The 13,270-nt window shown below is 53.6% G+C and overlaps 1 protein-coding gene across 2 annotated transcripts in view; it reads right to left on the bottom strand.

Moving 5' to 3' along the window:
- The window catches only part of ST3GAL1 (ST3 beta-galactoside alpha-2,3-sialyltransferase 1), a 51,918-nt gene extending 42,871 nt beyond the window's left edge, over positions 1-9,047 (bottom strand). Inside the window, exon 1 of one of the 2 annotated variants that reach the window (XM_066265620.1) lies at positions 8,897-9,047. The gene's annotated coding sequence lies outside the window, so the exon portion shown is untranslated. The remainder of the gene's footprint in view (positions 1-8,896) is intronic. The other variant, XM_066265619.1, reaches the window with a different exon arrangement.
- Positions 9,048-13,270: the final 4,223 nt, after the last annotated feature.

The raw sequence follows: 13,270 nt of genomic DNA, 5'->3' as shown, positions 1-13,270 counted from the left end.
GGCATGGGAGGGGCTCTCCCCGTGTCCTCCTACCAGGAAGGGTTCCTCTGCCCGCCTGTCCCCCCACGAATTGGCCCACCCCTCCCCTACACCTCAGGGTCACTCCTGGGTCCTCCCCGACTAGACCTGGAGGCCAGTCCCAACTGAACACAGACCCGTTTGTCCTCACAAGGTCTCCGCTGCCTCTGGTCTTGGCCCTGGTCCTTGTCCTGGTCCTTGTCCTGGTCCTTGTCCTGGTCTTTGCCCTGGTCCTTGTCCTGGTCCTTGTCCTGGTCCTTGTCCTGGTCCTTGTCCTGGTCTTGGCCCTGGTCCTTGTCCTGGTCCTTGTCCTGGTCCTTGTCCTGGTCTTGGCCCTGTCCTTGTCCCAGCCCCAGCAACATCACCTCCCGGTCTGTCCCCCAGTCTGCCTTCCTCCCCTCGTCCCACGACAGAGCCACAACTGGTCACATGGCCAGAGGTCTCTCCCGGGAAGTTACCCCGAGGACATAGTTCGGATGAAGGACAGTGTTAAAAGCACACACTCCACACAGGACGATGCACACTGATATGCACCACATGGAAACAGGCAGCAGGGCGATGGCTAAGTCCCATGGTGCTGCCCCGGATGGAACTCCCACCCAGCCACCTCACACGATACAATTGTTCAGGTCCACTCCAGAAAGCCTCCTTCGGCGAGTCCAACCTGCTCCAGGTGCTGGGACCCACTGGGGAAGGATATGGCCCCTGCCCTCACGGGAGCTCCGGTTAAGTGGCTGTCCACCTGCTGTGGTTTCAAAGCCCAGGGACTCAAGATCCATTCCAGTCACCCGACAGAACAGGCAAATCCATCTCTCCCGCCTCAAAGGCCTTCCCGTCTTTCCCTTTTTCTGAGGGCCAGTCCCCAGCACAGAGGATATTTTTAGTGCCTGCTGAGTCAGTGTTCACAAGGAGAACACTGAGCATGCGGTGACGTGCCTCCTCCCGCACGGCCCCTGGCGTGGTACACAGGACAGTGTCTGCCACTGGACGTCAGACAAGACAGCTTTGCTTCTCCACGTCCTCCCTCCCCCGCCCCGTCCAGACCAGAGAGGGTGGCCGGTCTGCTTGGCCTGAGGTCTGCAGAGCTACAAACAGCAGGCGTCCCCACGAGCTGCCAGGCTGCGCTGTGAGCCACCCGGAAGGAGAAGGTGACCTCAGACATGGAGCACCCCCCCATTTCCAGTTCCCCACAAGCTGGAGATGGAGCTCGCAGGAAGCCTGGGAGGATGTGGACGCCTGCAGGGGCTGAAAAAGAAAGAGAAAAAGAAAGGGGGCCCAGGCCTGTGTCCACCCAGCAGAGTGGTCAGCCAGCTGTCCATCATGGGTGCCGCCCCAGTGGCTGGGGCTGGTTCTGTGCAGCCGAGACAAGTGGACAAACGGTGCCTGTCTTCGTACGTCCATCCTTGGTCCTGGACCTGCAGGGGTCTGCCTGGCACAGGTGGGTCTCCCACAAGCCTCTGTGAAGAGTGAGGTGCGCTCCTGTTCACCAAGGCCCCCAGTCCCCCAGGGAAAATGGACGCCACGCAGGCCTGGCGGTGTGGCCAAGCGCACTGGGGTGTCTGGGGGTGCAGCGGGAGGGTGGGGTGCAAGTGTGGGGAAAGAGTTCCCAGAAGAGGCGACACTTGAGTTTCTGGCTCAAACAGGAAGAAAAGAAGAAGGGGCTGTCACTTCATGTAACGTGAGTGTTACTCAGGAGAACAGAGGAGACATCTTTTTTTTTTTTTAACTGAGAGGAGGGGAGATAGACAGACTCCTGCATGTGCCCCGATTGTCTGAGGCTGATGCTCGAATCAACCGAGCCACTGGCTGCAAAGGGGAAGCGAGAGAGGAGGGAAGTGGGAGGGGTGAGAGCAGGTGGTGGCTTCTCACGTGAGCCCTGACCGGGGATGAACCCAGGACATCTGCACGCTGGTCCGAGGCTCTATCCACTGAGCAACCGGCCAGGGCCATAGAGGACGTCATGGCCTCCAGTCATAGCTGTACCCACAGCCACATCTCTATGCCCGTGCATTTATTGTGTAAGCCCCTGACAATGAGCTGGTTGGACTCTGATGCGAGCGCCTGGCATTCAGCTTCTGATTGCCAGGGCACCCACTTCAGAGACGTCCATCTGGAAGAGCCACACTGCCCGTTACACAACTGGATAAACAGCCAGGCCGCCCCACCCATGAAGCTGCCTCTCTAGAAAGCTCTGGTGAACTAGATAAGTGCCCATCCCAGCGATCTCCCTTCCCTACGTTAACTTCTCCTCTGTGTTAAATTCACCAAGAAAGTGAAAGAGGAAGCCCCATCTCCTCTCCCTGACTTCACTGTGGGACCCAGGCACGCCATCCCTCCAGGACCCGTGTGTGTCACAAACCTCGCTCTCTGGTCTCCTCGTTCTGACTTCACTGTGGGACCCAGGGCACGCCATCCCTCCAGGACCCGTGTGTGTCACAAACCTCGCTCTCTGGTCTCCTCCCTCTGACTTCACTGTGGGACCCAGGGCACGCCATCCCTCCAGGACCCGTGTGTGTCACAAACCTCGCTCTCTGGTCTCCTCGCTCTGACTTCACTGTGGGACCCAGGGCACGCCATCCCTCCAGGACCCGTGTGTGTCACAAACCTCGCTCTCTGGTCTCCTCGTTCTGACTTCACTGTGGGACCCAGGGCACGCCATCCCTCCAGGACCCGTGTGTGTCACAAACCTCGCTCTCTGGTCTCCTCGTTCTGACTTCACTGTGGGACCCAGGGCACGCCATCCCTCCAGGACCTGTGTGTGTCACAAACCTCGCTCTCTGTACGCACGCAGGTGTTTATAGTTCCCTGATGGTAATTTCTGAGGTGCAGCTTCCAGTCACAGTAAGAACCACAAGGCCTGGTCCAGCCACAACCCTGCCTGGCCGGGGAATGTCCGTAGGGGCTGCCACGGTCGTCCTGGTCCAGGCGAGTGGCCAGGCACCCCAGCAGCATGCCATATATCAAGCTCTAGCGTCAGGGATGGCTATGTGTCTAGCAGGGTTCTAAGCACGTCTACATATATGAACGGTTTAACCCTCACCACTACCTTATGGGGTTGGCACTACTGTCACCTGTTCTGTCAGCTTTGCAGACCCAGGGAGCTTACATGGTTGGCGCGAGAGGGCACACAAGTGTGATCTGAATGAGAGTCCGCACTCTTAATATGACTCTTATTAGAGCACTCTGGGGTTGGCAGAGGGTCGGGTGGGCCAGGAGAGAGGGTGAGGCCCGGGTCCGGGTGAACCTGGTCTATCCTGCTATGAAACGTGGGCTCTGCCCCCCTGCCATAAGTGGCCTGACCCTGAAAGGCGGATAGATACAGTAGGTGCCCTCAAGGTACAGAGGTTACGGAGAAAAGCCCAAATGTTTATCAGCTGGGCATGACTAGAATAAAAATTAGGGTTTTGAGAATGATGTGATATATAAGTTCAGCTTCTAGAAACATACGGGGAGTTTCCACGCCCCTGGTGGCCCCTGGTGGCCCTCCCGTGTTGTCAAGGCCTCCGGGCCTGGTCACTGCAGGTAGCCCCTGAATGCCCACCTTTCTTGGAAGAAACATCTGCTGTAGGCAGACATGTTCCTTGTCCCCCAACCTGGCAGTGGGGGGCGCTCTGCTCCTGCCCTCACAGCACCCCGCCATATGTCCCACCCCAGCGTGGCTCAGCTATACACAGTACCATCGCTGCCCGGTCCGTAACTCAGCCAGCATCTACTGTGAACCCGGCACCGTGCCCAGCTTTACGAGTCACCGTCTCATTCGATCCTGACGAACCTTCGCCGGGGGGGGGGGGGGGTAGCGCGAGCATCTCCTTTCTCTCGGATGGGGGACCGAGTCACAGACACAAACTATTGGCCCCAGTTCGCAGAGCTGGAGAGAGGCGGCCGGGGGAAGCCAGCCAGGCTCGTCTGCTCCGGGGCCCATGCTCTTGACCCTCTCCACCTGTGGGGGCCACTCCCCCTGGAGGATGGGGCTGGCCCCGCTGGACCAACAGACCAAAGCTCAGAGGCGGAGAGCACAGCTTGCCCGCGGAGAGTCATCTGGAAGACTGTTCTGAAGAGACCAGGGTCCCTGCTTCCGGCCCGCTCTGCAGCCCCGCTGTGCACAGGGCTGGATCTCGGAACATCCGAGGGCTGCAGCCTCCGGGTCCCTGACCTTGGTAGAAGGTGGTCACGATGTGAGGTACGCCGGCAAAACCCCCCGTAGACAACCGTGATGAGCCTACACCCCAGGTCCATGGGTCCCCTGGACTACTTTATTTGAAATTTATAACTTTTGATTATTTTCTCTTAAAGCAGAATCCTATTAGCGGCAGGCCTCACCAAACCCAGCCCTGCCTCTGTGCGCAGCACTGACGTGCGCAGCACTGACGTGCGCCTCTGTCTGTTTCTCCCATTACGGTATTAACATCTTGAGGACACAGCTCGTCTTGGGCAGTTTCATCTCCAGTGTGTGGTCTGGTGTCAGAGAGCTTCAGGAGTGTTTGTGAATGAATGAATGAATGAATGAATGAATGAATGAATGAATGAAAAAGAAGGAAAACAGGCTGAACTAAAATATCTATAATTTCACTCATTCTGCATGGACTTCCCCCTTAAAATCCTGCAGTATAAATTAATCTTACCCCCCCCCCCCCCCACACACACACAGCCATTCAGATATTTGGCTCTCCCACGTCTCTTCCCTTCCAGGGACATGACCCCCGCTTCTCTTAGAGGTTATGGCTGTGGAAATCCCACCCGCCCTCACTGGGGCCCGCACTCATATCTGATGATTGCCAGGATGTCCTCTTGTGTAACCAGAATGCCTTGGCCCCCAGCCTGCCTCTGGGCCAGCTGATAACATGCATCTGGGGGAGGAAACGCCTGAGTCTTCAGAGAGAGAGCGCTCATGCTCATGCATGTGACTCTTCAGGAAAGCACACACAGGGACAGAACAGGCCTGGGTCTCCGGGGACGGCCTGCTGCCAGCCCCTGCATCGCGACACCCTCCCCGCCCTGCACTCCTCACTGTGTGCTATCTCGCTGGTTCCACAAACACCTGCCCTCCCCCAGCCCCACGTCTGCCAGAGCCTGACACGCACACAGGAATGTATCTCCTGCTGCCTCTCAGTCTCTTCCTCTCTCCCTCTCTGCTGGAATGTGAACTCCCCGGGTCTGTCTCTGCCTAGAACAGTGCCTGGCACCTAGAAGAGCTCAGAACGACTTGATTTGTTGATGCAGGAGTGACACTAGCATTCCTCAATACATATCCTGCACCCTCCTGCTGGAGCTGGGGACCCAGACACGCTCCAGGGGAGGCTGTGTGCGTTGGTCCTGAGATGCGATAAGGTCGGTCATCATCCTGACTCTGTCCAACTGGTTCTTGGAAAGTAATCCAGATCTCACCTGCCTCACCTTTTATCTCGTCATTCCACATTCTTCCAAGATGCCCAGGCATCTTATCTTTAGCTCATTTTTCTCCTTCTCCTTGTTTCTTATCTCTCCTGCCTCTATCTTCAGCCCCTGGGGACAGGGAGGCCATTGTGTCTGCACCTTTAGGGAGGCTCCAAATGCTTGTCTGTCTGTGGCTAGGAAGGGCTTAAGCTCCTATCTTATTTGTATATATAAATCCCAAGGCCCAGTGGCTTAGTTTCCACACAACTCACATACAGAGACCATAGGTCGGCTGCCCAAAGGAATTTTAAAAGTAATTCTATTTTTATAGATATGTAGGTAGGTAGGTAGACATACAGAGGTCCTTGCCAATAATCATATAGAATGCGCACACACACACACACACACACACACACACACACACACACGAGCTAATCTTCCTTCTCCCCACAATGGTTGCAATTACACCCACGCTGACTTAAGTGTGGCACTGGCAGAGTGAATAGAGACATCCCAGGGTGATCACCATTTTCCCAAGCCAACTTTCCCAAGCAAAGGTAAAAATGTTCTCGATCTCACAGGGGGAACTCAAGGGTTTACACATTAGCTTGATGTTGGTCAAATCAGTTTGTAAATATGATACATATATTTGCTTACTTATAGTTTGCATTGTGTGTAGGGGACAGGCTGTAAGCAGGCTGGGTCGTTATAGCCTAAGGCTTAGTTTTAAGACTAAGTTTTTCCCCACACTCTTGACTGATTGCATGATGTGGGGTGGTGCACTCTCATGAGGAATCTCATTATGCCTCAGATAAGTGACTTTGTATCAGAGACTTCCTTATTTGTATATTGGATTAAAGGTTTTGATTTCTACACTATAAAATGGGGCAGAGGAGCCCAACTTCTGAATCTGCGTGGGCCAGGCGGCTGGGATGGTGGCCATGACTTACACTTGAGTACTAGTTGCTTTGGTTATAGTCAGTGGGCATAATGGTTAACACAAGTAAAAGCTTTGTTCCAGGAACTGGGACACCTGAACAGCCTACATAACCTGTTGTAAAGCCAGTATCCACGGCCACCATCACAGCCGCTCCGCCCGTGCAGGTTCGCATTGGATTCGGACAGATGGTAATGAAAAAACAGAGCCACAAACTGGTGGGCCATTACCTTTAATCCTAGCTTGCACCTGGCGGGCAAGTAAAAACACACACTGGGCTCCAAAACCCACTCACATTCAGTGCTCACAAAGCTACTGACTTATCCGAGTTTCCTAGAATCAAAGGTTTCTAGCTCACCAGACTTATTCACCTCTGTTCCCCATCTCCTTCCTTCTCCCTGCACAAACTCTGCACAAACTGGCATCTCACTCAACACTCCGCCATCTTGGCTGCTTCTCCTGGCCTCCTCCATGTGGCCTTTCTCTGCTCTCCTCTCTGCTCTCTCCTCTAATGCTAATCTCAGGAACTGAGAGAGCAAGCTCCTGATCTGCCCCACTTTATAGTGCAGAAATCAAAACCTTTTAATCCAATATACAAAATAGGGAAGTCTCTAATACAAAGTCACTTCCCTGAGGCATGATGGGATTGTACCACCCCTCATCAAAAAGGGTGGGAAAGGCCTGACCAGGCGGTGGTGCAATGGATAGAGCAGGGGTCCCCAAACTTTTTACACAGGGGGCCAGTTCACTGTCCCTCAGACCACTGGAGGGCCGGACTATAAAAAAAACTATGAACAAATCCCTATGCACACTGCACATATCTTATTTTAAAGTAAAAAAACAAAATGGGAACAAATACAATATTTAAAATAAAGAACAAGTAAATTTAAATCAACAAACTGACCAGTATTTCAATGGGAACTATGGGCCTGCTTTTGGCTAATGAGATGGTCAATGTGCTCCTCTCACTGACCACCAATGAAAGAGGTGCCCCTTCCGGAAGTGTGGCGGGGGCCGGATAAATGGCCTCAGGGGGCCGCATGTGGCCCGCGGGCCGTAGTTTGGGGACCCCTGGGATAGAGCGTCAGACTGGGATGTGGAAGACCCAGGTTCGAGACCCCAAGGTTGCCAACTTGAGCGCGGGCTCATCTGGTTTGAGCAAGGCTCACCAGCTTGGACCCAAGGTCGCTGGCTCGAGCAAGGGGTCACTCAGTCTGCTGTAGCCCCCCTGGTCAAGGCACATATGAGAATCAATCAATGAACAACTAAGGAACAGCAATGAAGAATTTATGTTTCTCATCTCTCTCCCTTCCTGTCTGTCTGTTCCTCTCTGTCCCTCTCTCTGTCTCTCTGCCACAAAAACAAACAAACAAACAAACAAACAAAAAGGGGTGGGAAAGGCTTAGTCCTAAAACCAAGCCCCAGGCTACAAGGATCCTGTCTGCCCAAAGCCCACCCCCAACACACATTAATATCACCTGGGAGACAGGCTTCCACATGGGCAGCGCCATCTTAACAAAGTGAGCACAATACATTTTATCTGCCCAACACCTGTCAATACCTGTGAGCACCCCCCCTTTGTGCCCCAGGGGGCTGCAAGCAAAACCTTTGCATTCCAAGGACAGAACACCCTCTGACTACCAACCAACAATTAACTTCGACTGTAATCTGATCAACTACCTATCCTTTTCTCCCCTTTATAAAAAGGTTGGCTGCAGAGAGAGGGGTTGAGATGATTTGGGAACGTAACCCCTGTGTCTCCAGATTGCCAGCCACCTGAATAAAGTCCCTGTAAAGACTCAGTCTCTGTCTCTGAATTGGTAACAGACCGCACGAACTCCGATAGTTCCTGGTTTCAAACCAGCACTGTCCACAATGGTGCAGCCACGGACCACATGGCTATTTGTACTTGAAAAGTGGCTAGTGCAGCTGAGGACTCAATTATTCATTTTGTTTCACTCCAGGAATTAAAATTCAAATGGCCACACACAGAGTCGCTGCTACATGTGGACAGCTCAGCTCCAGACCAGGGGCTGGCACACATTTCCTATTGAGGACCAAACTGTAAGTATTGCGGGCTTTGTATCCACATAACTGCCGTGCGTGTGACAATGCCACAGACATGCCTGAACTAAATTAGCATGTCCAGGCACCAGTAAAATCTTATTTATACAAAATGTCCAGGCCATGTTGGTCCTGTGGGTCATAGCTGTCTGCTGACTGTCACTCCAGGACACACCAGAGGGTCATTTCAGAGCTCCTTCGGGACGGCAGGCCCTTGTCATAGGCCCTAGACTGTTCCCAATCCAGGGTTTGACTCCCTGGTTTTCACAAAATCTCAGGCTTTCCTTTTAAGAAAAAGAGTGGTTGCTCCATACTCTCAGAGGCCGCATTCCTCCCTGAGGGAGAGAGAACTGTCTTTATGGACTAGCCCAGGAGAACAGGTCGCGTTACAAAGAGGCCAAAAGACAAAGGCGCACATTCCTGTCCCTACCCAGCATAATCCAGGGAGGAACCAGAAAGAAGAACACCTCTGGCTCCTGCAGGGAAGGTGAGTGCATCACATACCTCAGGAGGCTGAGGGACCGTCCACCTCTGGTCCTCAGCTGGCACTGTCCTGGCCACAGAACTCAAAGTGCCTTCCCAGCACAGCACCTGGTGACACGAGCGGCTTCTGTGGGCATTTCCAGGTCAGAAAGGTGGCGTCTGACAGTGCCAGCTGGAAGGGAAGAGAAGAGAAGTTTAAGTTCCTTTCTCCGTTTCATTCACCCCTTGCCTTTCGAACATGACTGGAGAATTAAACAGGCATTCACCTTGTTTCTCCATGTCCGCAATAATTTACACATCAAATGTTTTAAGTAAACACCAAGGGCCAGAGACAGAAAGGGTGAATAAGTCATAATCCGTTCCCGCAGGGAGCTCCGCCTGGTGAGGAGGACAGACAGAGAGGCACGCCCTTGCAGGCAAGAGTCCAGGGTCCCAAGTGCCGCTTGGGAGAACTGGGGAACGATGACAAACTAGGGAAAGGAATTTGAAGAGGAGTTGGTCTTTATTAGCTTGTTTCCTCATCAAAGTACCAGTGAGATGCAGTTTAGCTAAGAGAGAAGGCTTGGGAGCAGAGCCTCCGAGGAACAGGATGCAGAAAGTGGTGAAAACCGGGTGTGAAATCAGGGCTGAGATAAATCCCGGGCAGGAGACAGCTTGTGAAGACCTTCTCTGGGAGTAATAAGCCTCCCAGCGGGGCTCTGACTGTGTCCCAGGCACGGAGAAGTGTGCAGACCGCGTGCTTTCTCATCTGTTCCGCTCACGAAATCCCAGAGGGGCCGCCCAGATCATTCCCGGATGGTGGACAGGCAGCTGAGGCTGGGAGGGTTTGCCTGAGTCACCCGCCCAGGATGACGAAGGTGGTTAGTGGTAGAGAACAGACCGAAACAGGACGCCCCCATTCTGTCCGGTTCGAGTCCTCATCTTAGCCACGGGGTCAGAAGATGGCAGAAAGGTCTAGGCACACCCTTTTGCAAGTCAGAGTTGACTTCTCTACCCTTTGACTCTGAGCTTGGTCACATTGCTCGCCTTGGCCAATGAGTCATTAACAAATGTGACCTGAATAAGACTCACAAGCTGCTATGCTCAGAATTTCCCCTCACTTGCTGCTGGAAAGGAATCATGCTGCTGCCCCATTAACAGACCTGAGCAACTCCACCCCCAATCCTGCCCCGAGGATGAGAAATTAAATGGAGGGAAGCCCATAGCATTCCAGCCATCCCAGCTGAGCCCACACGCTGGTCCGGGAAGCCCCAGCCAAGCTGCTCAGACTAAAAGAAATGCCCAGACTCAGGAGAAATACCAAATGTTTGAGGCACTAAAGTTTGGAGCTCTTTGTTAGGCAGAGAAAGCTAACTGATACAACCGCAAGTTATCCGTACCGTGCCAGCAATGATGCAACACCGTAAACTCGCAAGTTAGAAGGAAAGGTCCGCCCACGCTGGAGATGGTCAGGATTTGACGAGAACCAGAAAGACGGTAGGGCTGCGCGCAAAGGGAGGAGTGAGAGATTTAGAGCTATTATAGAAGTAAAACCAACAGGATCTAGCTACAGACTGACCCCAGATTTGTCTAAAAGCCGCTGGTGTTGACTATAAACAGATTCTATTTAGAGCTCACTGGTGGAGGCGGGGTGTTTACACAGAGGAGACACAAAGTGGCCGGAGATAGCGCAGTCCCGGCTGAGTTTCCAGGGAAGGGAAGCTCTGGGAATGAACCTTTCTTTCCAGCCCCTGTTGTTTGAAAGAACCAGGGTGGGTGCTCCCTGTCCCAGCCCCCTCACCTGGCTTGCCGTTATTGCCCCCTCCAATGTCAGACCCATCTCTTAGCAGTCACCAAGGGGTCCTTGTGAATTGTAACCCAGACCGCCCCTCCCATCACAGGCTCACACCGCTCTCCCCCCCCTTGACCTTTACTTGGTTTTTGATTTCAGGATCAATGGCACCTCCCAGGGATATCTTTGCTGACCACCCAGCTGGCACGGCTAGGCATGGCCACTACACGTTCCTGGAAGGTTCCTCTATGTTCCTGTTGTCCTGTAGAACATCTGCCAAGAGCCCAATAACTCCATGGGGACAAGTGCATGTCTGCCTGACTCACCACTGTCCCATCACCACCCAGCACACTGTCTGTCACAAGGGAGAAAGTCAATCACTCTTTCCCACGTGAGAGAATGTGTCACACCACCAGGATGATTTCTCCGAGACAGGGCCTTCCACACTCTGGGATGGGTTAAGGGACCTTACTACTGTGGGATAGTAGAGCTTTCTTTACTCCTTTGCTTATCTTCATTTATCTGTCTATCCATTCTTTCATTTACCAAGAATTTACTTGGCGTCAGACATACCTTCACCCTATTACCTGATACTCTTACTAGACTGAGTCCCTTAGAGGTGAGGGAGAGGGCAGGATTCTACTTAGCACTAGATTTCTCCATCCCGACCCCCACTGGACAGTATACGGACACAGAAGACACTCAATAATAGTGAATGAATGAATGAGTGAATGGATGAATCCCTGAGTGTCATTAGGATGTGGCTGATTTATCACTAGCAGGAGCTTGCAGCTGAGTGTTATGTATGTGATGGATTACTGAACATTAACAATCACCATAGCATGAAAGCCTACATGCACACATGTACATCTATGGGCACAGGTTACGATTGTTCCGTACCATCAGATGTAAGGGGGAAATCTGTCAATTAAATTACACATGGATCCCAGCTCCCCACTGAGCCTCAGCTGTCGGACTCCCCTGCCTGGCCCTTGCGGCCACCTGTGACCTTTGGTTGGAGCCTAAGACTCACCTTGGAGCAAAACAGAAACCTGGAGCATCTGTCACTAGTCTTCTCGGCTTTTGTTTATTTCTTATAGTCATTTTTAAACTTTTATTATTGTTATTTTTTAACTAAATGCATTGGGGTGGCACTAGCTAACAAAAGTATACAGGTTTCAGGTGCACAATTCCACAGCTCATCTCTGTATGTCATACTGTGTGCTCACCGCCCCCAAGACAAGTCTCCCCGAATCACCATTGACCCCGAACACCGTCCTCCATCCCTTTGAAGATCCTGTCGGATGGACCCCTGGCCCCAACCGGTGAGCTTGCCCCCACGGGGCTTTGGAAGACCAGCCTGTACCCAGGGTCGCCCACCCTCGGGTTGAAGACCAGCCTGTACCCAGGGTTGCCCACCCTCGGGTTGAAGACCAGCCTGTACCCAGGGTCGCCCACCCTCGGGTTGGAGGCCAGCCTGTACCCAGGGTCGCCCACCCTCGGGTTGAAGACCAGCCTGTACCCAGGGTCGCCCACCCTCGGGTTGAAGACCAGCCTGTACCCAGGGTCGCCCACCCTCGGGTTGGAGGCCAGCCTGTACCCAGGGTCGCCCACCCTCGGGTTGAAGACCAGCCTGTACCCAGGGTCGCCCACCCTCGGGTTGAAGACCAGCCTGTACCCAGGGTCGCCCACCCTCGGGTTGAAGACCAGCCTGTACCCAGGGTCGCCCACCCTCGGGTTGAAGACCAGCCTGTACCCAGGGTCGCCCACCCTCAGGTTCTCAGCTCCTGGCAGGGCCCTGGGACACTGAACACACAGAGAAGGTCATCATCCCACTCACGACCTTCCCTGGGCCCTTTGCTTTTATAACACGGCACCTGAAAACCACGTTGCAGCTCTGCCCGCCACACCCTGCCATCCGTCCGGGTCCCTCTACTCCTCCCGCTTCCCCACCCTTCCATGGTCACTTCCAGTTCAGAACAACACTTAGATAAAACAGATCAAGTTCTTCTGTCTGTCTGTCTGTCTGTCTGTTTGGCTTCGCCCCTTCCTGCAGACACAGACCACAGTGCGCTGCTGGCCAGAGGGACGGGGGTGGGGAGTGGGTGGAGGTGGGCAAAGGGGGACGGGGATGACAGGCTTGGCTGGGGCGATGGGCACACGATGCCATGTGCAGATGATGTCTTATTGACTTTCACACCTGAACCTGTACCCCCAAAAAATTCAATTAAAAAATAAATGTAAGAAAAAAGAAATATAGGGAAAAACATGAAAGAAACAGATGAAGTGTGTTTATACACATAGACCCTCCAAGGAAGACAAGTCAGACAAACTCCCCATGTTCAGGGAGGCCCAGAGTGGCAGGCTTAGGGGTCACAGGGCTGGAGGTCAGGGCCCTGGGCCCAGACTCCTGGCTCGGGCTCAGGGCTTGGTCCCCGCTGCCACACTGACACCCTCTCGTCCTGTCCCGGCCCACCCAGGCCTTCATGCCCACCCATCCAAACTGCCCGCCATCAGGAACCCACCCAGACCACCCAAGCCAGGGGCCTCGGAGGCCAGGACGTCCAGCAGCCCGAGTGCACGGAGGATGAGGACAATGCCAGTGTGGACACAAAAGGGGCCAC

Source organism: Saccopteryx bilineata, chromosome 3 (assembly GCF_036850765.1).
Source record: "Saccopteryx bilineata isolate mSacBil1 chromosome 3, mSacBil1_pri_phased_curated, whole genome shotgun sequence".
In the NCBI taxonomy this organism is placed as follows: domain Eukaryota; kingdom Metazoa; phylum Chordata; class Mammalia; order Chiroptera; family Emballonuridae; genus Saccopteryx; species Saccopteryx bilineata.
This window is presented reverse-complemented; position numbering and strand designations above follow the sequence as displayed.